The following is a 23547-nucleotide window of genomic DNA, read 5'->3' as shown; positions in this document are numbered from 1 at the left end:
CAAATGTTCCCTTACCCCGAGGAAGTCTCCAGAGGCCAAAACTCTCTGATAGGATACAGTGGGAGCTGTGTTGGTGCAGCTGCATTGCCACATCAGAGTTAGGATTGGGTTAGCCTTAAGAACATAAGAACAGCCCCACTGGATCAGGCCATAGGCCCATCTAGTCCAGCTTCCTGTATCTCACAGCGGCCCACCAAATAATGAGAATGAGCCTTCTGTTTTTTGCTCATTTATTCAAGCTTAGAGTGACATTTTAGTTTGCAGGGGTCAGGCTGTGAGAGAGTGTCTTACCCAAGTCAGTAGCTTAACGGCTGAGCAGCAGTTGTATCCAGGCCTGCTTAGTCTAAGTTCAACACCCTGCCCAACATATCATTGGTTTTCACCTTGTGGGTTGCGAGCTGCATATGGTATCTTGATCATCCATGGTGCCACCACCATTTTCAAAACAATGTTGTAAGAGTCAGAGAGAAAAAGAGAACATATGCAAAAGGATAGCATTCCTATTAGAGAGATAGTTGTGAAGAGTGCCATTTAGAAGGTGCAACTTCTCACCCTGCCTAACAAGCAACATCTATCCAAATTCCCTGCTTTTTGCAACTGTTGAGGTTCTTTGTACCTGGTCTCCCTAGCTCTATATAAACAGGGCCCCCACCCCCGTATCTGCAAATCCCTTATCTGTGGATTCCACAGATGCCTTATAAGGCATTAAAACTATCACTTCCGATTTTACAAAAAAAACACAAGTGTTTTTTTGTTTTTGTTTTTTTTTTTGCTCTAAGGTTCAGTCTGCGCCTGGCAGAAGCCATGGAGAGAAGTCCACGGCCTCTGCTGGGCTCAGAAGACCCTCTGAAGGCGAGGGCAGCCAGAGGGTGGGGGGGGGGATTCCTAGTATCTGCAACTTCAGTTAAGTGTGGAAGGTTTTAGAATAGAACCTCTGCAAATACTGGAGCACGCCTGTAGTACAAAAAGTACATATGCAATAAAACAAAGCATTAAAAGCAAGCTTCAACTTTTAGTTTAAGGTAGTGGTTCTCAGACTCTCAGGGAGTTTGACAACCGAGGTAAGCTGTTGCAGGGGAAGGTCAAAGACAGAGATGGGTAAAGGCAGCAAAGTGGGTTCAGCTGGCTATTTTGAGACGTTTGCCTGCGCCCCCTGGAGGCCAGTGCTGGTGTGAGGTAAGTGTAAAACCCCACCCTCCCCTGGCAGTGGCGTGATTCTGGGGATCGTGACCCACCACTTTGAGAACCCCTGATTGACGGTTATGGGAGGGTCCTGGGTTTGAAAGACTCAAAGATTGCTGCACCCCTCACATGCAGAAGGTCATTTTCAAGGAAAATCTCTCACACGCATTATGAAAGTATGAAATTATGACTAGTACCACAGAGAGCGGCAGAGAAGGGCTGAGATGAGCTTGGCAGTTTTGTCTGGGAAGGTTTTGGCCCAGGCATGCTATGCAAGGACAGGCCTACGTGCTTGGCAATCCAGGCGCCCTAAATTGGAATAAGATGTTACGCCAGTGGTTTCCAAACTTTTCAGTACCATGATCCACCTTGTACTCTGTGACAGGTCATGATGCAATGCTGGCATGCTTATTGGAAGGCCCCGAAGACCTCTTCTGGGTCATGCCGGGCTCGCAATCCGCTCCACAGAAATGACTTTCAGCTCTGTGGGCACAACTTCTGGTTGCTTCTGTGGGCCATTCTGAGGCCTGTGGGGGCCAACGGATTGGGTCAGTGACTCGACAGAACTGAGAAGAGGCCTCTGAGGCCTCCCAGTAAGCATTCTGGCACCACCAGGAACACTGTGTCAGTCCCACTGCACATGGAGTCACATGTGACCCATCAGAGAACCACAGTTTGGGAACCACTGTCTTACAACTACGATTTTCAGTAAGCAAGTACTGAAACCAACCCGTAAATGCTTGATATAGCTTGTCAGCAAGATTTCAGTCTGCAGTGGCTACGACAACTAGACACTCTAAATTCCATCACTTTAAGCATTCTGATATCTTTTGGCTCAATTCGACTGTGCCTTTGCACTGGCAAACACTCTGCTAGGGCAGACCATCACAAATGTGCTGTAAAGCATAATGCAACAGCACTGGAGTTAATAGCGCTGGTGGGAAGGCCTGGAATGTCCTGCTTGTGCCACTGTAGGACCCAGAACATCCTGGAGTAAGCTCTGCACCAAGCAATGGAGGGTGGGGGAAGGCTGGGGAAAGGCGGATTGGGTCCTGAAAGGTGGTGGAATTGGTGGCACCTGCACATGTTGTATACCAGGGGTGTCCAAACATTTTGGCAGGAGGGCCACATCATCTCTCTGACACTGTGTCGGAGGCCAGGGAAAAAAAGAATAAATTTACATTTAAAATTTGAATAAATTTACATAAGTGAATATATTTGAGATGGAACATATGAATGAATGAAGGTATTGCAGTAGCTTAAGGCCTATAAAAGGCCTTGCACAAAACAAGGCCAGCCTTTCCTTCACTGCCACTGCTGCATCACAGACATGAAACAGCAAGTAGTAGAGGGAGTCCTCATCCCATAGCTCAGGTGAGAGGTCAAACAGTCGTCCTCACATTGAGAGAAGTTGCATCAGGCCAGCAAGGGCTCCAGCAAGTCTCTGGAGGGCCAGAGGTTCATTGGAGACTGGGTGCTCCCCATGGGCCGGATTGGGAGACCCCGAGGGCCGCAAGTGGCCCCCAGGCTGGGGTTTGGGCACCCCTGTTGTATACTATCCCCTTTCCTGGGCTACTTGCAGATCTATGGATCCACTTGGATTTGCACCAGCGATTTAGCAGCGAGTAAACCCATTGTTGTGGCTGAGGTTTTCCCCGGGCAAGGGGACAAATGTCCTCTTACCTTGAGGAGACCCCCAGACTTAAAAATTCCCCCATGGAATACAGCACAAACTGCACTGGTCCCAATGCATCAGCATAGGGGATTTCAATAGGATTGGGTTGCCTTTTTGTGATGGCATTGAAAACTTCCCAGCACAAAACAGCTATATCATACAGGATACCTGGAAACCTCCTCCAGGAATACTGTTTCTATAATTAGGTGAGGAGTTTTTGGTTTTTTCTTTTTCTTTTTCCCTATCCTGGCTTGAAAGTAGTTTTGCGGAAAACGTAATTTTCAGTTGGGTTAAATAAAATGTTTGGAGGAGATCAGGCCTGTAATCACATTTCAATGGGAAAAGAATGTTTTCTGCTAGAAGGAAAAACAAGTTACCAGTGCTGGTGATTATTTATTGCACTTTTGACAGCCTCCTTGTTCTGGGAGCCAAACCCTCAAAACAACTATAGAATATGTTAGAATTTTAAATAAGTAGGTTTACAAAGGCATAAATGGAATTCATGTAGATGACTTACACAAGGCACAACCTTGTCCACAAGACAGCATCCCTGCTGCCACAGCAAGCTTCAACTCAAGGGTTTGAGTGACCAAATTATGACTATTTTGTGTGCATGTGTGTGTTTGCTAAGTATATTACTTATCTCAATTTCTCCAAGCTAAAAATAAGAACGTTCAGCATTTAGCCTCTGGGGCTGTAGCAAGCACAGTGTATTCACAACACTAACAGGCTCTGAGTCACTGTTGAACTTTTTGATAGCGTACTTGCCTGGCTATTAGAAGCAACAGTAAATATTTATATCACGCTAACGCCCTGTGGCTCTGAGCACACAAAACTGTTACAAGTCCTTTGGAAAATTGAGCTAAAGGGGAAAAGAAGATGTCGTAAAAAGAAAGACACCAACACCTCGTTTCTTAAGATGGAGTAGTTTTCTGGCTCTCCTTGCAAGATTCCCAAGGGCTCAGATTGGTGGCTGAAAGGCTTCACCACTCTTATAGGTTTCCTGTTAGCACACTGCTTCAGATTAGGTAAAAAAAAAATTAGAGGAGGGTGAGATCTCAGTTGGCCCCAGTGAAGGAAGGATTGAATGAAAGCCCCCTTCTCCAAATCAACCTTCTAGGTTCTCGTTACAGTTGCTGAACAAAGTGTCAGGAAAATATGAATGTACTAGAATTAAGTGGAGAAGCACTTTAATTCATGTGAGGTATTGGGGATAGGTAAAGAGAGGTCTTAACTTTTATCCCCTCCACAAGTAACCTTTGGGACTTATCACCATGGGCGTCTTGGATGACTGGAAGGGGAAGACAAAAGAAAGGAATAGAAAGACCCTTCTCCTCATTTACGCTTCCCCTTCACTCACCCTGGTGACTTTGCCCCCAAATCATTTTTTGTGCAAGGGCAGAGGTCTCTGCCCTGTGCAACACCCTCCGCCCTTTATGGATAGTATCCACAATTACTCTTTCTCTGTATCCTACCCAAACTCTTCGCAAATAAAAGACAGATGAGTCAGATTTTTCTTAAATAACTTCTTACAGTTGGCCAGGGATAAGGCCATCTCCCTTTTCCACAAGTGCTGAAATATCCAATATAACTTGATTGGAAAAAGCAATTCTTTACAATGGCCACTTGAGGGCAGCTATGTTGAAGATTAGGTTCCTGTGGATACAGGAAGAGGGGGGAAACCCCTGTTTGAGACAGGCATGTTCCCTGTGCCCAACACCTCTTTGTCCAACTGTGGATGCAGGCTGATTTGCAGCACCCTGGTTCAGCAATCTTCTCTCAGCTAAGAGCAAGCAGGGTTCAGTGCGCATGTACTCACAATGCTGTCATGGCCATTTTGCAGCTCGCAATTCTGAAGTGTTAAAAGGCACCGTGGCAAGGGAAAGGTTAGGCTTCTCTGCCATAGACAACATGCTCAACAGGACAGCTCACTGAGGAACGTATAGATGGGCCATTTTATATCGCTCAGTAATTTCACAGCTTTCCTTAAATTGGCGACACAGGCTGAATAAATGTGTTGCATTTTCATCCATCTTTGTAAAAAAATTGGGGCAGGAAAAAGAATCTCACTTGGGCACAGTAACACACATGCTACTGTTCTCCTTCTCACATACTAACTAATTACATTACATTTCTTTCAATACTCACATGTTTTCTTTTTCTATTCCACTGTTTTTTTGAGGGCAAGAAAATCAGAAATATTTGCTGGCTGCCATAAGTCTGGTGTGAAAATTCCCACTTGTGTTGGCGGCTCAGAGAGCATGGACTTAACAGAATATCTACAAATTTGTAAAGTAATAATTTGAGCAGATTTGCATGTTTAATGTAGCAAAGAAAAGTATGATAGACATTAGGCAAAAAAAAAAAAAAAGGTCTGTTTCATTGCGCCAAGCTTTCAATATGTTTTTCTTCTGCTTTCCCCATTAGTGACATCCAAATCCAATGTCAACTTGTCTAGGTGGTCTAGAACCTAAACCAGAAGGAAAAGATTTGAAAGAGATCTGTGTCATGTTTCATCTGTACCATATCGGACCGATGGGCGACCCAATCCTATCCTATGCTGGAACAGGCCAGCTGGCTGGACTTGAACTGGCCTAGGGCGCTGTTTGGATTGTGCCTAAAAGGTGTTAACCATTGTTTTCAGGTCAGAAAAAGGCCAGTGTCACAGCTGGAGATGTAAAAATGTATTACTGTTGCATGAATGCCTTGATTTGGTTATGCAAAAATCTTCAGGGAGGAAGTTGATATTGAGTAAGACATGAAAACTGAGAAGCAGTGATTACAGCCAGCCTTTTAAAAGGTGAAATGCAATTGAGAGACATCATAATTGTACAAAGAGCTGCCCTTTAGGTTGCCGCAATACATTGGGTCTATTCCTGACTGGCTGAACTTTCTCCCGTAGACACCTAACTGAACAAACCATAAAGATTATATGATCCTGCCCAGATCCTGTTCATTTTGACAGGCCTTGCTCAAGAAAAGAGTTCTTAGGGGATTCTGCTCTTGGGCTTCATCCCCAAGAACATTGGGCTCTGTAGTTTCATGTGCATTAAAATTAGTGGTGTTGCTGAATTCATATACTGTTTAGGAAATATTGGGTATAATTCCCACTTTGCCCAATACTGGAGCAAGCAATTTAAATAATTCTTCCGATTGCTCTGCAGAAGTGTATTGCAATATAAATGGATTGGGTTCTAAACTGAATTCTACCCCTTTCATCATTTCTTCCACATTTTATGTTCTTGATGGTTCCATTCCATGAATTAGCAGTGATTCCACATAATATTTGCACTAATAAAGCACCAGTCAATCCACTGAAGCCGTAGGCACGCACCTAGTCACATTATGATAGCTGGTTGTGTTTGCTTTGAAAACTGTTAAGCGCATCAATGACTGAAGATTGAAAATCACCGAAATCCACCGAAGTATCAGTATTTGTGTGTTGCTGACATTTGTCTGGCAATAGCCCCAAAATTAGTTGAACTACAATGCAACTGAAACTTTTTGAAGCAGGAATGCAGGCACACACAAATCAATGAAGGTGAGTATTTGTATTGATACTCACTTTCAGACCTTTGGATTGATTGGGCTACGAAAAAGAAGAAATAGCTAAAATACAATAGGCTCTGTTTGAGTGACAACCTTGTCTCTACAGACCAAGGGTATCTGCAGAGCAAATCTGAAATTATAAAGGAGAGAAACCTAATTTCCCACTATGCAGGTGTGGAAAGAGTAAAATAAGGTTTTCACACTAAACTCACAACTTCACGCACAGAAGAAGTTGCCCTTTACCAAATCAGACCATTGTTCCATCGGTATTGTCTCCTAGTATCAGCTCTCCAGGGTTCCATACAGCTTTACCAGCCCTACCCGGAAATACAAGAAATTGAACCTGGGAGGAACCTTCACATGTAAAGCTTCACATGTGTTCTACCACTGAGCTATGGTTCTTTCCCAAGAAGGGATCAAGGATACTCAGGAGGAAAATGGGGACGTGCACTACAGCAGTACAATGTCACAATTCCTTCAGTATATGACAGCAACTGTTACCCTGCACATGACTGATCTTGTCTGATCTCGGAAGCTAAGCAGGGTCAGGCCTGGTTAGTACTTGGATGGCAGACCGCCTGGGAATACAGGGTGCTGTAGACTTATACCATAGTCTTTCGAGACTGAAGGTTGCCAACCATGGAGATCCCAAGTATTGCAGACCAGACTGGAGAAGAGAGGGAAGGAGTATGACAGGCTATCCTGCAGTGGCAGACAGACCTAAGAGAAGCAACAGGGGTAGGGAGATTTTAGTGGTTCCAAATGAGATAGGGATATATGGCGCATATGTGTGTAGAGAAGATGACAACTATGTTCATCCATATACATTTCAGATTCATACATCACCCTCTCATATACCAAGGTACACACAAATACACATCTGACCATGGGTCCACTCTTGTGTGATATGATAGATGGGTGAAACAGTGCAAATTTGGCATTAAAAATGATATCCAAGAATGAGACATTAAGGCAAGAGGATGGACAATGCCAGGATGAGGTTAATCATAAGGACCTGAGATGTTAAACTGTAACAGATTACAGGATGTGGACTTAACTGAACCAAGTGATTGCATAAAAAGCTGCTGGCTTGGATGTATTATATCTGATCTATGTGCCAATGGTTAAATGTGGAAACACCTTCAAGTGTGGGCCGTGTTCTCTGTAGCCTGCACAGCATTTTTGCACCCTTCATTCTCCTGATGCAGCACAAGACAAGACAGCTCCAACTCCTTCTGCCTGTTTCTGACATCCACCCCTCCCATACTCATCCAAGACTGTGTGGCACACCTGGAATCTTGCTTGCCACAGCAGGCAGACAATAGGATTAGGGAAGGGAATGGGTAGGAGAAGCCATGTTTGCCTTGAATCCCGCTGCATAGGATGATTTATGCAAGCTTTCTAAGGTGGCAACCTGAGACTCCCTGCTCTTGCTTATACATCACATACACACCCAAAGCTTGCTGCAGAGAACTTCCTTACCCAGTTTCAGAAGGGCACAGGTGTGTTCTTGTACAAACACTTGCTAATTCAGCTTCTGAAACGCATACAAAAGCCACTCCATTGAAAATGCATGACTGTCCCCTAAGGATGTTTCTTTGGAAAGACTAATGCCTTGGGATTCCTTGCTAATGCTACTTGTTAATTTCAATTTCAAAAAGCTTGCCATGGTGTTACAGTTGGCGTGAGAGCTTCTGAGCTTGGCAGGGATGGCCTCAGCTTAAAGAAAGAAAGAAAGAAAGAAAGAAAGAAAGAAAGAAAGAAAGAAAGAGGGGGCTCCCTTGCCAGAATCATCATCTACTCTACAAAACCACAAATTTGTTCGTAGAATGCCAGCATCATCCAACAGCACAAATGGTAGCATCCATTTTACTGATTCAGTGTATTTCAAAATCGCTAGTCAGATCACTTACAGGAATCTGTTAGAGCAGTAAAAACAGTAAGAACACAAATGAGGCCTTTCTTGTTTCATAGCATAGATTTGTTTACAAATGAAAACAGCCTGTTTTTACAAGGTCCTCTTGCAAGCCCAAAACCTTGCTCCTAATTTTGTGTATTTGCTCAGGGGCAAGCAACAATTCCCTCTGGGTGTGAATAGGAAAACTCCTTTTGCTGTTGGTGAAAGAGAGGAAGGACTAAAGCGTCAGAGTAACCATTTTGGCACACATAGACATGTCTTCAAGTAAACAGGTGAGAACTTTGCTCCGTAGTGAAATGCTGCTAAGCTTGTTAAATTCTTCCAGCTTTGCTCTTTCCCATTCCCATTCCTACTCATGTTCTTCCCGAGTGGACTACCTTAGGTTTTCCTTGAATTTTGCCTTAAGTGACATTCACTTGGCCGACAACTTTTTAAGTGGATTGAGGTCCAAAGTTCTTTGGGGTGCCCAAAAGTTTGAAAAGGGCTAGATGTGTATCAAATTTGATTCTGTCCTCAGCTGTTGGTTGTCTCTGACCAAGCAAGAAAACCCCACATAAATATAAAAACAAAACAACTAAGAGGAACTGCAGTTCCCAGCAGCTAATACAGCACGTCAACAAGAGATCCAAATGATTACAAAGGAACCTGACCACAATGTGCATGCAAAAGTGTCAGGTCTAACTATGAACTATAATCACACAGCATACAAAATATAATGGTATCGCGATGTCGCTCCCACCTGCAGCACCCAGGTCCATAGGGAGGGGTGCACTGAGGGGATTCTGAAAGGACTTGGCCAGTTCCACCTGCTGGTTCCACCCCTGAACAAATTGATTATTTGAGCAGGGTAATGATCTACTTTCCTTTGTTTTGAGAGTCTCTTTAGCATGTTGCTTCACAGTCTACCTACTGGTTGCTGCCCCTTTAACAGGATTGCCTTCTTTTCTTTCAGATGCTCCTTCCAAGATGCCCCAGCTGGCCTATGCCCTCTCCTCCCTGTGTCCCAGGTAAGCGTTGGGGGAATTTGCTCTTGCTACGCTCGCTGATCAGCCCGGGAGGGCTGGGATGTCTAGTCCCTGGTGGCCACCACGCCCTCAGAAATCCCCTGGGACTTCTACTGGTCCCAGAGGCAGGGGGTGGGTATCTGTGTTCATCCGTCCACTCACCTCCACTGCTCATCCTCCTCCAACCCCCTGGCTGAAGAGGGAAACAATGCAGAAAAGGGAGGAAAGAGGAGTGGTGGGCTAGAGTGTCTCAACATTCTAGCCTGCCATGCCTTGCTTCTCTGTATTTCTTCTCTTCTGTCCCCCTCTTGCTTTTCCAATCCAGGAGAAACAGAGGTTGGCACATCACCAGGTGAGGAGCAGCAGTATTTGGCATGCCACCTCAGGCCCCAGGAAGTCATAGGCTGGTCCTAGTTGTAAGAACATAAGAACAGTCCCACTGGATCAGGCCACAGGCCCATCTAGTCCAGCTTCCTGTATCTCACAGCGGCCCACCAAATGCCCCTGGGAGCACACCAGATAACAAGAGACCTCATTCTGGTGCCCTCCCTTGCATCTGGCATTCTGTCATAGCCCATTTCTAAAATCAGGAGGTTGCACATACACATCATGGCTTGTAACCCGTAATGGATTTTTCCTCCAGAAACTTGTCCAATCCCCTTTTAAAGGCATCCAGGCCAGACGCCATCACCACATCCTGTGGCAAGGAGTTCCACAGACCAACCGCACACTGAGTAAAGAAATACCTTCTTTTGTCTGTTTGTGAATCATTTCACTTACAAATGTCACTGCTAAGGACTCCCTATCTATAATGGGCTGGAGGTGCTCAGTGTTGGACTTCTGCTGACCATTTTACAATCCATCCAGATTCATAAAGGAACAGGTGGTCTTCAGGTATTCTGTTCTAGACTGCTTTGCCCTATGTAGTGGTTCATCATGCATACTGTCCAGTTTTCTTTCATGAAACCCCCCCCAAATGGTATTGGATGATATGGAGAAAATTGCTCGATCTGTATCATGCGACTCTTCCCATAATTAACCATTGATGATAGCCTCCATATTTCATGGTGCTTGCATATGGCACTTTTCATGTGATTTCAGTGAAAGCAAGCTTGTGTCCTTTTCATTTTTGTCTCCATTTTTATCATTTGGGGAAACTTTGGTTCAATATAGGAGGTTATGCACTGACTGAATTTTCAGGTCATATGCTATGGGTAAGCTAAGGGCAACAATTGTGACCCTCTTGGTCCAGCAGGAAGGAATTTAAAGTATCCCAGGGAGGATGGAAGTAGCAGAAGGACAAACATTCATTATGGATGGAGTACGTCTTATCCGGCTTGGTCGAAGAGGGAAAAGTAAGATGGTCAGAGCAAATGTTCTTGGCCAGGTTCTTTACTGGCATGTGCACTGACAATTCAGTTCAAACCTTCTCTGTTCATAATTAACAGGTTTCATAGCTAACATTTTAGTATCCTAGAGAGGCTCTGAATCAGAATCCCATAACACCCAAATGACTGTAATATGGCCTGCTACTTGTTAGCACCTCTCCAAAAATCACAAAGGAAACTAGTTAGACTCCAAGCAGAGTAGCTAGAATATAATTTTTTTAAAAGGTACTAGGAATAGATTTGCAGAAACATTTTTACCTGAATTTTTAAAAATGTTGCTTCCTGGTGGAACTGCTTAGAGAAATAATCCACAAAAAATCCAAAATGTGTTCCCCCTCCTATAGTCCTAGAATAGTAGGATGTGGTCAGCTTTTGGTCTTTTTACCCCCACAGCCATGATATTTTGCAATACTTATCTGCTTAAACCACACAGAAGCCACACAAACTGTGTTATTACTTCCAACGCTCAGTCTTTGTTCAGATGTTGAACTAAATAGATTGTCAAGGGCCACCCACTGAGTCCATCACTGAAACAAATATGTGGTTCCAGGTGTTCCAGTCTTATTCTAATATTCTGACCACTAGACCATGCTGGGTTTAAGGTTGGATTTAAATAGCAATTGTTATTTGAAATTGTGGTTGGGGCTTGTTTCTTGATTGTCTTACCACCAGGTGCACATGGGATAGTCCATGAATGAAAGGAAAGCAGGTGCAAAAGTCTAACTTATTATGAACGTACATGCCATCTCTGATCACCGGGAGAGGAGGGGACACAAAATGTCCAGCTCGTTGACATCAGTTGCAGCTCTGCCCCCATCCCCCACCCCGGAAGGAAGAACCTAGAATCTAAGCATTACCAACCATCAAGGACCAGAAGAGAATACAGTCATTCACCAATGTACCCATAATCATATTCTACATTTATGTGCATTTTAACTGTATGCTTCTTCGGCTCAAAATTCCTTGCCACAACTTCCTTTTTCCCTGCTTAAAAAAGGAAAATCAGATATGCCAGAAATCTAAGTCAAGCTGGCAGCTCCCACACTATCTCAGCAACAGCCATGGCAGAAAGTGGGCCCATGGCCTCCAATGAGCCCTGCTGATTCACTTCATCATTGCCTGCACTTGGTCCTCTCCCCTCCCAGGGATGAATGCAGTTGTCCTCTAGCATGCGCCCAGGTTGTGGGATAGTTGCCTGGGAGCATGCTGGAATCCTGGCCTCTAGGAAGGAAGGAGATGCCTGAGTATGTATTTCCTTCTACTTGCCTTCTCCAGAGACCAATAGGGATTGTACCCTGAGGTGCCAGAGGGCTCTTGGGATAACTCCAAGAGATGCTGCAGGACTCAAATCAGTCTAGAAATTGTCTCTGAAAATCTCAATCTGTGATCAATCTCAATAAATAAATAATACCTAAGGGGAGGATGAAGGGAGAGCAGAGTGGGGGAGAGAAGTAAAAAAGGAGAAGCCAGGTAAGGAAAAATCTAGAGAAGATCCAAGCTCAGTCGGGAGCTTTGACAAATATGTCCATGTCCACGAGTGGCAGAGCTGGGCTGGGGATGGATGCCCTCCAGCAGGGGAAGAGCCCAAAGATCCAGATTTGGCCCTGACTCCAGAAGTGGGAGGGGCAACCCCACAGAGTCTAGAATGCCCCCTTCCTTCCTTCCAGATAATATCTTACATGAACCATGCAGAAACCATGCAGAAACATGCTAGGCAGAAAGTTCTCAGTCATTGTTCCATCACTTCTCCAAAGTAAGACATTTTTCAAACAGTGCCTGACTTTCTATAAAGATTACGCCTAATTTTGTTTTAAAATCCATTGCTATCCCTCTTTCTTAGAAACATAGGAAAAACTTCCCATATATCCCTTACATTCATTTCTCATTGCTGAGAGATGACTGGAGTACCATATAACTATATTTATCCTTTACCAGATGCAGCACCTAAATAATTACAGTGGGAAAAAGTCATGAGCAGCATTCACATTTAATTTGAATTTATAAACAAGGGCATTCCGACAGGGACTTGGAGGGATCCCAGGACCTCTTTTGTTCGAAACATTAACCCACCCCCACGCTGAGAAAATGGACAACCTCAAGCCTATTTTTCTTCTTGCTCCTGCAAGCATGGACTCTGCTAGCACCACAAAAAATTCACATTGGATTTCTCTTTTTAAAAGACATTTCTTGCTCTCAAGCCACCCCACCTCGACCCTCCCTATCCACCAGACTCAGAAGCTTGTACCTGACATCACTTTCATCAGTCAAATAGTAGAGAATATGCCATGTACCTCACCAGGAACAGATGCACCCAAAGGTAAAAGAATATCTATCTATTTAAATGGCTTTGTAATGCCAAATAGAGCCAAGAAGGTGCAGTTAAGTCTGGTGAGGGAGGCTAGTATAACAGCATCTGGTGGGACTGATTAACATTTCTCTGCTTCGAACCCAAACATTAGATACCATTGTGGAATGTGGTTTGGCTGTTGCTGCAGTCCAATATTTATGCAGGTTTGAGGAGCTTTTTTTATTAGAACCATTCATCTGGCAGGATGCCAAATCAACATCTGATTTTTTGGGGGGGGGGGGAAGGGGACATAGTAGTAGATCCCCTGCTCTAAATCTCTAATAGCTTTCGAAATCTCTAGCTGCAAGGAGCAACTTTTTGAAATTGTATTTCTGTCTGTATGGACCAAAATATATTTTCTCCACATTAGCAGGGGAAAATGCAGACGGCAAGGTGGCTTTCCGTTCAGTGACCACGAACAGGCGTAAACCAGCAGCGGGGGATGTGGATGGAGGACTTTTTGAAGCAAAAATTGGCACCGCCGGGAAATGGAGCCCCCAGTTTCATTTTTATCCGAGAAAAGATGCTCCATTGCATTCACAGCAGAGAAAACCAAATGCTCAAACATCGTAGTTTGGGTTGTAGGAGTATTTAAACCCCTGAAGCCTAATGAACAGGTGCATACTTCAGGGCAAGAACTACCTGTTTACACAGTTGAAGGTGGTCTAGTGTTGTTTGTTTTCAATCAGGTCATGGGATGGGTGCAAAACGGGGCTTTAGCACTTTTCCTTGTCATTGTTCCAATCCCAATTGAGCCACTCTCCCTCTCAGTTATTTTAGTTGGGGACGGGAAGCTTATATTGAAAACCAATTGAAAATTTTTGTTCCCCAATAAAAGCAACACCCCAGGAGGGGTGATCAGAACCACAATGGAGGCAAAGTGCTAAGGACTACACCATGTTAGTCTTTCACTGTAACATGTAGTTTGGCCCTAAGATGTGTACTCTTCAGCATTATTGCCACTGCCAGGTACTAAAATTCATACATAACATTCAGTGAATCACTATTTGCCCCATGATGGTAGCAGTGGGTCAGGTGGGGCATGGATCTTTAGCAGGTGCCAGACGAAGCTCACCTTTGACAAAGTTCCTGACTCCAGTTGCTAAACCTGGATCTGCACCCTGGCACCTGCATTTTAAACAGTTTGTAATTGCAGAATCATTTTGAAGGCAGTCATAGAGATCATTGCAGCAGGTGAGTCTGGAGATTCTCTAAGATTCCCCACAATCATTGCAAAGTGTGGACCTTCCCTCAGTCTTCATCGAAGCTACAAATTCTATTCACCTTTGCTGAACAAAAAGTAAAATTAGCTCTCGTTGCTGAGGTTTTTAAATTGTCACCATAAAAACAAATTAATCGCAACCACTGCAATTGATAGATAGTTGTGATGTAATGGTTTAATTGTGTCAACTTTTAATGGAATTTTATTGTATTTTAATTTATGAACGAGAGCCCTTACCATATTTCTCTATTGTGTAACAGCATCAAATATTGTAGTGACCACCCAGAAGCAAAAAGCTGAATTCCAAGAGGGAAGTACTGTTTAGTTACACATATGTTCTTGTTTATGTAAGTCTTTAGTGAAATTTAAATTGAGCTTTTGAAATAAAAATAAAATAAAACTGTAGATGTCAGCAATGCAAGATTTTCAAACATCTGCAAGGAGAAACACAGTCAAATTAATTAAAATACTGGATGAGTTGTTATTAGAGCGGTCAGATCCCTGTTAAATGAAAAGGATTGTCTTAAAACAGCAAATCATTCAGCAGTCTTCAAACCTTGTTCTTAATGGATGACCCATATCACTATGTTAGCCTCTCCAAGGGTAGGTGTATTTTTGGGTTACTATATGATCAGGAACTTTTGTGTGCAGAAAAATCAGCAATCAGGCAAATTCTGATATGATCAGATCTCTTCCTTGCCTCCCACCCACCCTCCAACAAATTTCCAAGCCAAAATAAAGACTCTGAAAATGGACGTCAGTCTCCCACTTCCCCCAAACACCTTCTCCACTAACTCTTCACACTTCCCAAACTTTTCCCCTCCCCGTTATTCTTTGGCCTGGTGACAAGAGCAGTGGTGGCAGCACATAGGCAGTGGGAAGGAGGGTGCCCACTGCCCATTTGCAATGGAAGGATCCCTGGGAAGACTCCAAACCACTGCTTTCTCTTTTTGCTTTGCTGTACAGGCATCAGGGTAACGGGGTGGGAAGAGAAAAATACCTTCCTCTTTTCCATGCTCAATGTGGGGGATGTGTTGGGGGGAATTGTCAGCTAGCAAGAGTTGGAGACATACTGGTGAGCATGAAGTTGGATTGCTAGAGAATTTTGCTGCTTGTTGGGGTAGGGTTTTTTTTTTTTTAATCCTAATGCAGTGGTATTCAAACTGGGCCATTGCGACGCCCCAGCCTGTGGGTCCTGGCCTCTGCCCCCTTAAGGGGCGGGGGGCAGTCAGGAGACAGGGGGAAGGCAGTGGATCGCGCCGCTCAGGGGAGCTGCAGGGGCTTGGGTGCACTTGCACTTGGGTGCACTCCCGGGGGTACAGGGAGCCCTGCGCAACCTTTGGCAGGGCTCCCCAGTTCAGGAAATGTGAAAGCGGAGCGATCGTGCCCTGATCCGTGAAACCGGATGTGGAGCACGACTGCTCCGCTTTCCCTCCTGATGGGGCTGCAGGGACTGGGGTGCACCTTCCAGTCCCTGCAGCAGCCTTCCCTGTAGGGAAAGGGAGAGTGGGGCGATCGCGCTCCGCTTTTGCGGAGGCAGAGTGGATCGCTCCACTCTCCCTTTCCCTGACCTGGGGCGCCCTGCAGGTGCTCGTGCAGGGCTCCCTGCACACAGGGACGGCTGCTGCAGGGACTGGTGAGTGCATCCCAGTCCCTGCAGCCCCTTGAGCAACGCGATCCTGGGGATCGGGTCGCTGCCTTCCCCCTGCCCCTGCTGCCTCCTACCCACCCCCGCAAAGACTTACTGCGGGTTTCAAACTCCCGGAGAGTTTGAAAACAGCAGCCCTAATGGGATTGTTTTTTCTTTCTTGAGACCACAATTGGAGAAGTTCATAAGAAGTTCAAAGAGGTTCACTCTGAAAGAAAATGTCATCTGTTTTGGAGAAGCCACCATGTATTTTTCAATAACCCAGATTGACACACAGTGTTTTATAAGGGGCAGGTCCCCAGAATAGGGACTGACCCTTGTGCAAAAAATAATTCCAGCCTATGGGCAGAAGCTAAAAAAAACTGGCCTGGAGCCAGAAAAACTAGGGGTTGTCAAGCCCCCTAGAACTCCACAATACCAGTCTGGAAGGCCTTTGTGGGCTGCTCATGGTGCAGTTGCAGAGGAAGCATTAATTAAACCCACATAAAAAGAGCCTTTTTGGATCAATCCAAAAGTCCATCTAAGCCAGTATTTCCCACAGTGGCCAGTCAAATGCCTCTGGGAATCCCACAAGCAGAGCTGTAACTAGCCCTTTCCCAGTGTTGCTTCCCAGCTTCCAGCAACCTCACTCATTTGGCCTTCATTTGGACATCTCGAAGCCTGTGTGTATATTGATTTTAAAAAGGCATGCACTTTGGATTAACTGGGTTGTGGACCAAGCCAATGAGGTCCAAAGCTGCAATACCCTCATTCTGGACTTACCACTGAACCTCACTGAAATGTGAGGATGACTGCAGAGTACAGTAAATGGCTTAGGAACTGCAGGCATGAGGAATTTCACCTCATGCCTGATCCAGTTCGGGCAGTTTCGATTTATTTGAGCAAAAGTATAAAAAATATTTGGAGGCAAAACAAACTCAGTGAATGTTTTTGCTGGCTGGAGATTCTGAATGCCAACTGCACTACTTGTTGGAAAAGATAACAGCTGAGCACATTCAGTGTGCAAGCAGCCTTCACGTGGAAAATGGACCATCCAGAATTCTGGGATTAACTGGATTCTGGGGCCTTTCCATTTCCCACCCAAATCAATTCACACTGGTCAAAATCTGCTTACTAGCAGTTGCAAGATTAGCACTAAGAACCTTGTCCAAAAATGCAATCAAAACTATTAAGTTTTCTCTAATCTCACCCCATTCATACATCCCTGAACAGGGCAGGAGGTCTGGTCTAAAGGGTAGAGCCTCCATTAGCCTGAAGATAACATCAGAAGGTCACCAGTTTAAGGACACCGGCAGCTCCCTGAACGGCTGAGAATGGTGAGACCTTGAAGCAGCTGACAAGCCCAGCTGAGTGATTCCACCTGCTCTTGGTGTGAGCAAGAAGCGTCTTGGCTGCCCTCCATGTGAGAGATGAAGGAGCTGCTTGTCAGCCTGCGTGGGAGAACTAGAGGCCAGAAGTGAGACCAAACAAGGAAGATCCATTCTGAAATGTGGTTGGTTCTTGAAAGAGAGAACCTCTATGTTTGCAAAAATCCCCTTGAGGGATTTAGAAACGCCTGCCTATGTAAACCGCCTTGAATAAAGTCAGAGGAGTAATCTGATGAGCAGAAAAGCGGTATATAAATACAGAGTCATTATTATTATTATTATTTCAAAACCATATTTTCTGCACGCAGATGACAACTGCATTATGACAGAAGATAATCCAGCCTCTGCTTGAAAACCACCAATGAGGGAGAGATCACAACCGCACCAGGCAGGCTGTTCCAGTTCCAGACAAATTTCTCATATCCAGCCTAAATCCACTTCTCTGTACTTGCAATCCATTCTAGTCTTGTCCTTAGGAACCACCAAAAGCAAGCCCCTGCTTCTTCTATGTGACAGCACTTCATATGCTTAAAGACAAGTAGCATATCTCCCAGGAAGCCCCAATCCTATCCAGTGCTGAAACTGAGCAGGCTGGAAGTTTCCTCGGAGTAAGTGTACATTCCCCCCCCCCTTATTCTGTGTCAGGTTCCAGCCTGACCAATAGGGCTACTCGGATCTGTGCCAGGTAAATCGCTGACGCAAGTACGAGAAGCCCCATTTAGGGCTTTCAGGCCGGGGACCTAGGATATGGTGGATATCTACCCTAGGATATGGTGGAGGCCACCTCCTCCAACTCTGCCCTACACAGGGCTTCTCGGTCCAATGTACCCACTGGTGGAGCCTGTCAAGATCCTTTTGAATTCTGATTGTTCTTCCAGCATGTTAGCTATCACCCACCAGCTTTGTGTCCTATGGCACTCCACTCAATATCTCCCTCCAGGTTGATGTAGCTCTTGTTGAGAATGGTTGTTCAACCAGCTTTGACGCCACCTAACAGTACCATCTAGCCCATGTTTTACCATTTTATCCACAAGGATATCATGGGAGGCTTTGTCCAATGCTTTGCTGAAATCTAAGTACAAGTTATCCGTGTCATTTCCATGGTCTACCAGTCAGATAGATAGTCTATCAAAGAAGGAGATGAAATTTGTCTGGCATAATTTGTTCTTGACAAGCCCATGCTGGCTCCTAGAAACCTCATTATTTTCTAAGTGCTCACACACATTCCACTTAAATCATCTTTCTGGGAATTTACATCAGGCTCCCAGAATCTTTCCGGGAATTTACATCAGGCTGAGATATCAGAAGTTTCCCAGATCTTTCTTTTCCCCATTTTTAATGATAAGGGGCAAGGATTTGGTCATCTCCAGTCTCCAGGCACCTTACTCATTCTCCATGAGTTCTTAAAAATTACAGATTCATTATATCAAATATACAAATTCATTATATATACAAATTCATTATATCTGCCAGTTTCTTCCATACCCTGGGGTGTAGTTCATCTGACCCTGGGAACTTTTAAAGTAACTAACTGCCCAATCCCAACTTGGACTGGGCTGCCCTTTGTGACACCAAACATAGTTCTGCTGTTGTAAATGGTTAATTGGTGGTGTGCACAGTGCTCCCATTTTATGTCTGTTGCCACATACAGTGGTGGTACTGCTGTATAGCCAGCTACCTCCAGCACTGACGGTAAGCCATTAACAAGGACAAGGGTAGCTGGGGTTGGGTGGAATGGAAGAGGGAGTTTCTAGGCAGGGAAGAGTGTGGGCAGGAGATGGAACAGAAGAGGGAGAAGCAGATCTTGGCAGCACTATCCAGTTTCCTGTCCCCTTCCCTCTCCTTTACTCTCCTCTGACTTGTGCCAGCAAAAGAGCTGGTGCAGATCCGAGGAGACCGACAGGTTCCTTTACCCTGAGGATTAAAAAAGCATATGTGACACGTACGCAAAACAGTTTAGCTTTTTCACAGGAGTTCTAATATTGTGTAGAGTTTGGCTTTCATTCCTCAAATCTTCCAAATGTTCTTCTTTTTGTTTTCCAAAATGTTCTCAGGTTAAATTTGGAGGAAACACACACAATAAACAGAAAAACATACTTAAAAGTTGAAGTCGACAATCAACTTTGATTTAACTCCCCACAGAGGGTTGCATGCTTTCCTATGAAATTGCAGCTTGAGTGAAATGCAGACCACAGCCTTTTGAATCAATTAGTTAGGACAGCACCAGGTTTTGGATCTTTTCCCTTCAACTCTCCTGAAGGCAAGTAGCCACGTTCAGACATGTCCAGAGTAGTTGCTTTCACCACAAAATAAATCCACACGGTGTAAAAATAAACTTCTTTTGCTTGAGGGATTTCATATACAACTACCACAGAGAATTATATACATTTTACAACCAATTTTTATTTTTTTCCCTGGCCAGGGAATATCATGCTTCAAATGTTTTTAAATGTCACAGTTCATTTTTCAATGGTGGGCATAGAGCAGGGATTCTTGCTGGTCTGCGCCCTAATACTGAAGGCAAAATGTACCAATTTTACGGCTGCATCTGTTTGTGATGGAGAATGTTTTCTTGCCTGCATCACAGGCACCTAAATCAGGAAGAGCACAGACAATATCCTACTCTTTGATAGTAGGTGGGAGGAAACAACCCCTTACTTTCCTCTCCCAGCTACTCTAGATAAGAACTGTGCTGACTGCACTCAAACTGTTGAGAAATTTCTCTTGCAGCAGAGATGTGCATGCATGCTAGCACTAGCTCTGGGCTCTGATGGGAAGTATTTTGTTGGCTGAACTGTCAGGTTGAATAACTCTGGGGAGGCCACTGCAGTGTCCCAGGTGCTCTTTGAATGTGGTACAGCCCTCTTCAGGGTCTTTCTGCCCTCTTTTCCCTAGCTCCTTGAAGCCTCCAGGCAAGATGATGAAGAGAAGTTCATGACTATTCCTAACAGCTTTAAGGGAACAATGGTGGCCTCTCATCCTAGCTGAACTGTATGCTCTAGCACAGGGGTGCCCGAACCCCGGCCCTGGGGCCACATGCGACCCTCGAGGCTTCTCAATGTGGCCCTCAGGGAGCCCCCAGTCTCCAATGAACCTCTGGCCCTCTGGAGATTAGTTGGAGCCCACACTGGCCCGACGAAACTGCTCTCAGCATGAGGGCGACTGTTTGACCTCTCGCGTGAGCTGTGGGATGAGGGCTCCCTCCACTGCTTGCTGTTTCATGTCTGTGATGCAGCAGAGGCAGAAAAGGAAAGGCCAGCCTTGCTTTGTGCAGGGCCTTTTATAGGCCTTGAACTATTGCAAGACCTTCATTTAATCATATAAGTTCATCTTTAATATATTCATTTATGTAAACTTATGCAAATTTATTCAAATTTTAAATGTAAATTAATTCTTTCTTTTCCCCAGCCCCCGACACACTGTCAGAGAGATGATGTGGCCCTCCAGCCAAAAACTTTGGACATGCCTGCTCTAGCAGGCAGGAGAACTCTGGAGAGCCTCCGTTATACCATTGCCCCATCTACGTAGCTTAGTGCTGTAAACATAGACTGGCTGAGGCTCAATAGGGTTCCAGTGAGTGAAAAACCTATTCAGCACATTCAAGTCATTCTTATTTCTTCATATCCACACTCTCTAAAATGAACATATTAAAAAAGTTGACTTCAGATAGCTGATGATACTTTAACATTTGCTCTCCCATTCTGTGACAGTTGATTCTTCCTTTGTTTTCAATACGGAGTCTCCAAATATCCTGCTGCCACAAGCAAGGGAAAAATTATCAACACCTCCAGTGCTGGTGTCAGGTTGCTGGGTGACTAGGGGCCCAATCCTATCCAACTTTCCAACGCTGCTGCTGCTGCGCCATTGGGGCCTATGCTGAATCTTGAGGTGGGGGGGGGCAATCATGGAGGCCTCCTCCAGGTAAGGGAATGTTTGTTCTTTTATGTTGGGGTTGCATTGTGGCTGCATCAGCACTGAAAAGTTGGCTATATGGGCCCAAAATTTTGCACTGGGCCTTTATGACACCCTCATTCACCCTCTGATAATGTGATAGATGCTATCACATTATCATGATAGATGATAACCCTCTGATAGATGCTATCACAGCTATCAGTTCTGAAGATTCAGAGGTTCAGGCTGGCCATGTAGGCCCTCTGATGGGCATTGGACCTGCCAAATTACTCCCAAACCTGCCAAATTACTGATACCACCCTCTCTACTTTCTTTGTCTCACTCCCAATTACACTTCCCAGAGCTACACCTGCAAAAGAACTGAGGAGTCCTACTGGGGAACATGCCAATAGTGGCCAGGAACATAAGTGATGTTTTTCATTTCTCCCATCTGGCTTGGTCCCTGTTTGGCACCCTGTATGCAGCAGACTCTGAGCTGGCAGCCCTACAGCATGTGCCATGAGTGTAGTCCAAGTAATTCTGTCGTAAATATTTTGGATCTAATGGAACAGCAAATCCTGCTACCTCTTAAAACTCTACTATCTATTTCCCCAATTTTACTATAGGGGCAGGTCAACTAAATATGTATAAGAGCCCCATGAACCTGATTACTTCTTCAGCCAGGTAAGTCTACATAGTTATAGATCTTTTTTTAACCTGTAAGGCATCAGATACAGTAAGCCCTCTATGTCTGTGGGAGAATCTGTTCCGGAACCCCCAGCAGATACTGAAACCTGCAGATAAGCTAATCCATGGGTCGGGGCTACAGATGACCTCCAGATGTGACCGGAAGCATCTTCTGATCATGTCTAGTGGTGTTTTGAGGCCTGGAGAGGCAACGTATGGCCTCTCTGGGTCTCAGAATAACCCCACCTATAGGTGTTGAAAAGGCCAAGTCTGAGAAAACCTCCCAGACGCAACTGGAAGGAACTTCTGATCATGTCCAGGAAGTCACTCTGGTTTGAAACCTGCGATGAGTCAAATCCATGGGTTCTGAACCCATGGATAGAAAGGGCCTATCTGTTCTACTGTGTCATAAGCTTATAGAAGAGATATACACTTCCAGTCTTTGTCTTCCATTCATCTCTTGTCATTTTCTGCCCTACATCTCCATGCCATTTATTATAAAATTCTACTGTTTAATCTACTACTATAATACTCTAATATGTGCTATTTATTATAATACTCTACTATTTCTGACTCATTTGGTTCCATCATGTTCTTATGCAAATAAGACAATTTCCCCTTTTCTGGGCTTTGAATCAATTTCTGAAAGTGTGTTTGTTCTCATGAGACATTCTCATTCAGTTTATTATTTAAATATTGCCTTTACTGAAAATATGGAAAACTAGGGAATCTTCCACCTCTCCTCTAATCATTTCTTCATATGCCAAACAGCCATTGCTTCTGATGAGATCTTTCCATTGGGAGAAGTTAGAATTGTTCCAAATAGGGTCCATTTTTCCTCCAATTTCCTCCGTACAAAAAGACTCCTAAGGAGATACTCCAGAACTAAGGTTCTCTTTAACTTTACTCCAACTAGTCAATATAGATAAAGCCAAAAAGTTACTCTCTCCCATCATATCCTTCCCTTTAAACCATTAGAATTCATTTTGAGTCAGTTCTGCAAATAAGCTCATTTTTGTTTTGTTTTGTTGGTCTGCTTTACCACATGCATTTACCGCAGTTAGTGAGTCATGGCCCCAAAGGAGAAACGACAACATCCCTAAACTTAGGTCCTTGCGTGAGATTCCCAAGAGAAGTGGGAGCAGCTCCATGTATCCCAGACAGTGTTTCTCCAGCTTTTGGTATCACGAGCACCTGCGTCTAGAGAACCAGAAACCATGGATGTGTGCACAGCTGTCCTGTTTGGTGAATCACCAGGGTACACATAAAAACACTTCTGTGGGCAGTGAAGGACTCCCAGCACCCACCAAGCTGATTATTACCTCTTCTCATAGGAAATACCATGAAGACTTCCTGTTAAGGCTGAAACTTTGCCTGGGCAACAATACTGTTGCTTGCCTCCAGCTCTTGGTTCCTTTCCTAGCCTGACCACCTCAGGTCTGACCTCTGGAGTGGCACCAGGCTGCCACGCACCATCTGCTTCTAGCATAATTCTGACATCCAGCTAAAACGGATTCCTGGGTCCAACTTTCCCTTGCCCATTTCCCTAGGGTTCAGGAATAAGACGATGCTGCTGCTGCTTCTAGTGTTTCTCCACATCTGTAAGCTGCAATATTGTCAGGGAACTGGAAATTCTGGCGTTGCCTTATCTCCTCCTCCGGGGTAGTGC

The 23547-nt window shown here is 44.6% G+C and overlaps 1 protein-coding gene across 1 annotated transcript in view; it reads right to left on the bottom strand.

The window, feature by feature from the left end:
* Positions 1-23547, bottom strand: part of CFAP299 (cilia and flagella associated protein 299) — a 304423-nt gene that overhangs the window by 94669 nt on the left and 186207 nt on the right. The gene's annotated exons all lie outside the window — the stretch shown is intronic.

The sequence above is a fragment of the Tiliqua scincoides genome, chromosome 6 (genome assembly GCF_035046505.1).
Source record: "Tiliqua scincoides isolate rTilSci1 chromosome 6, rTilSci1.hap2, whole genome shotgun sequence".
NCBI classification, from domain to species: domain Eukaryota; kingdom Metazoa; phylum Chordata; class Lepidosauria; order Squamata; family Scincidae; genus Tiliqua; species Tiliqua scincoides.
Note: the sequence above shows the minus strand (reverse complement) of the source record. Positions and strands in the feature narration are given on the sequence as shown.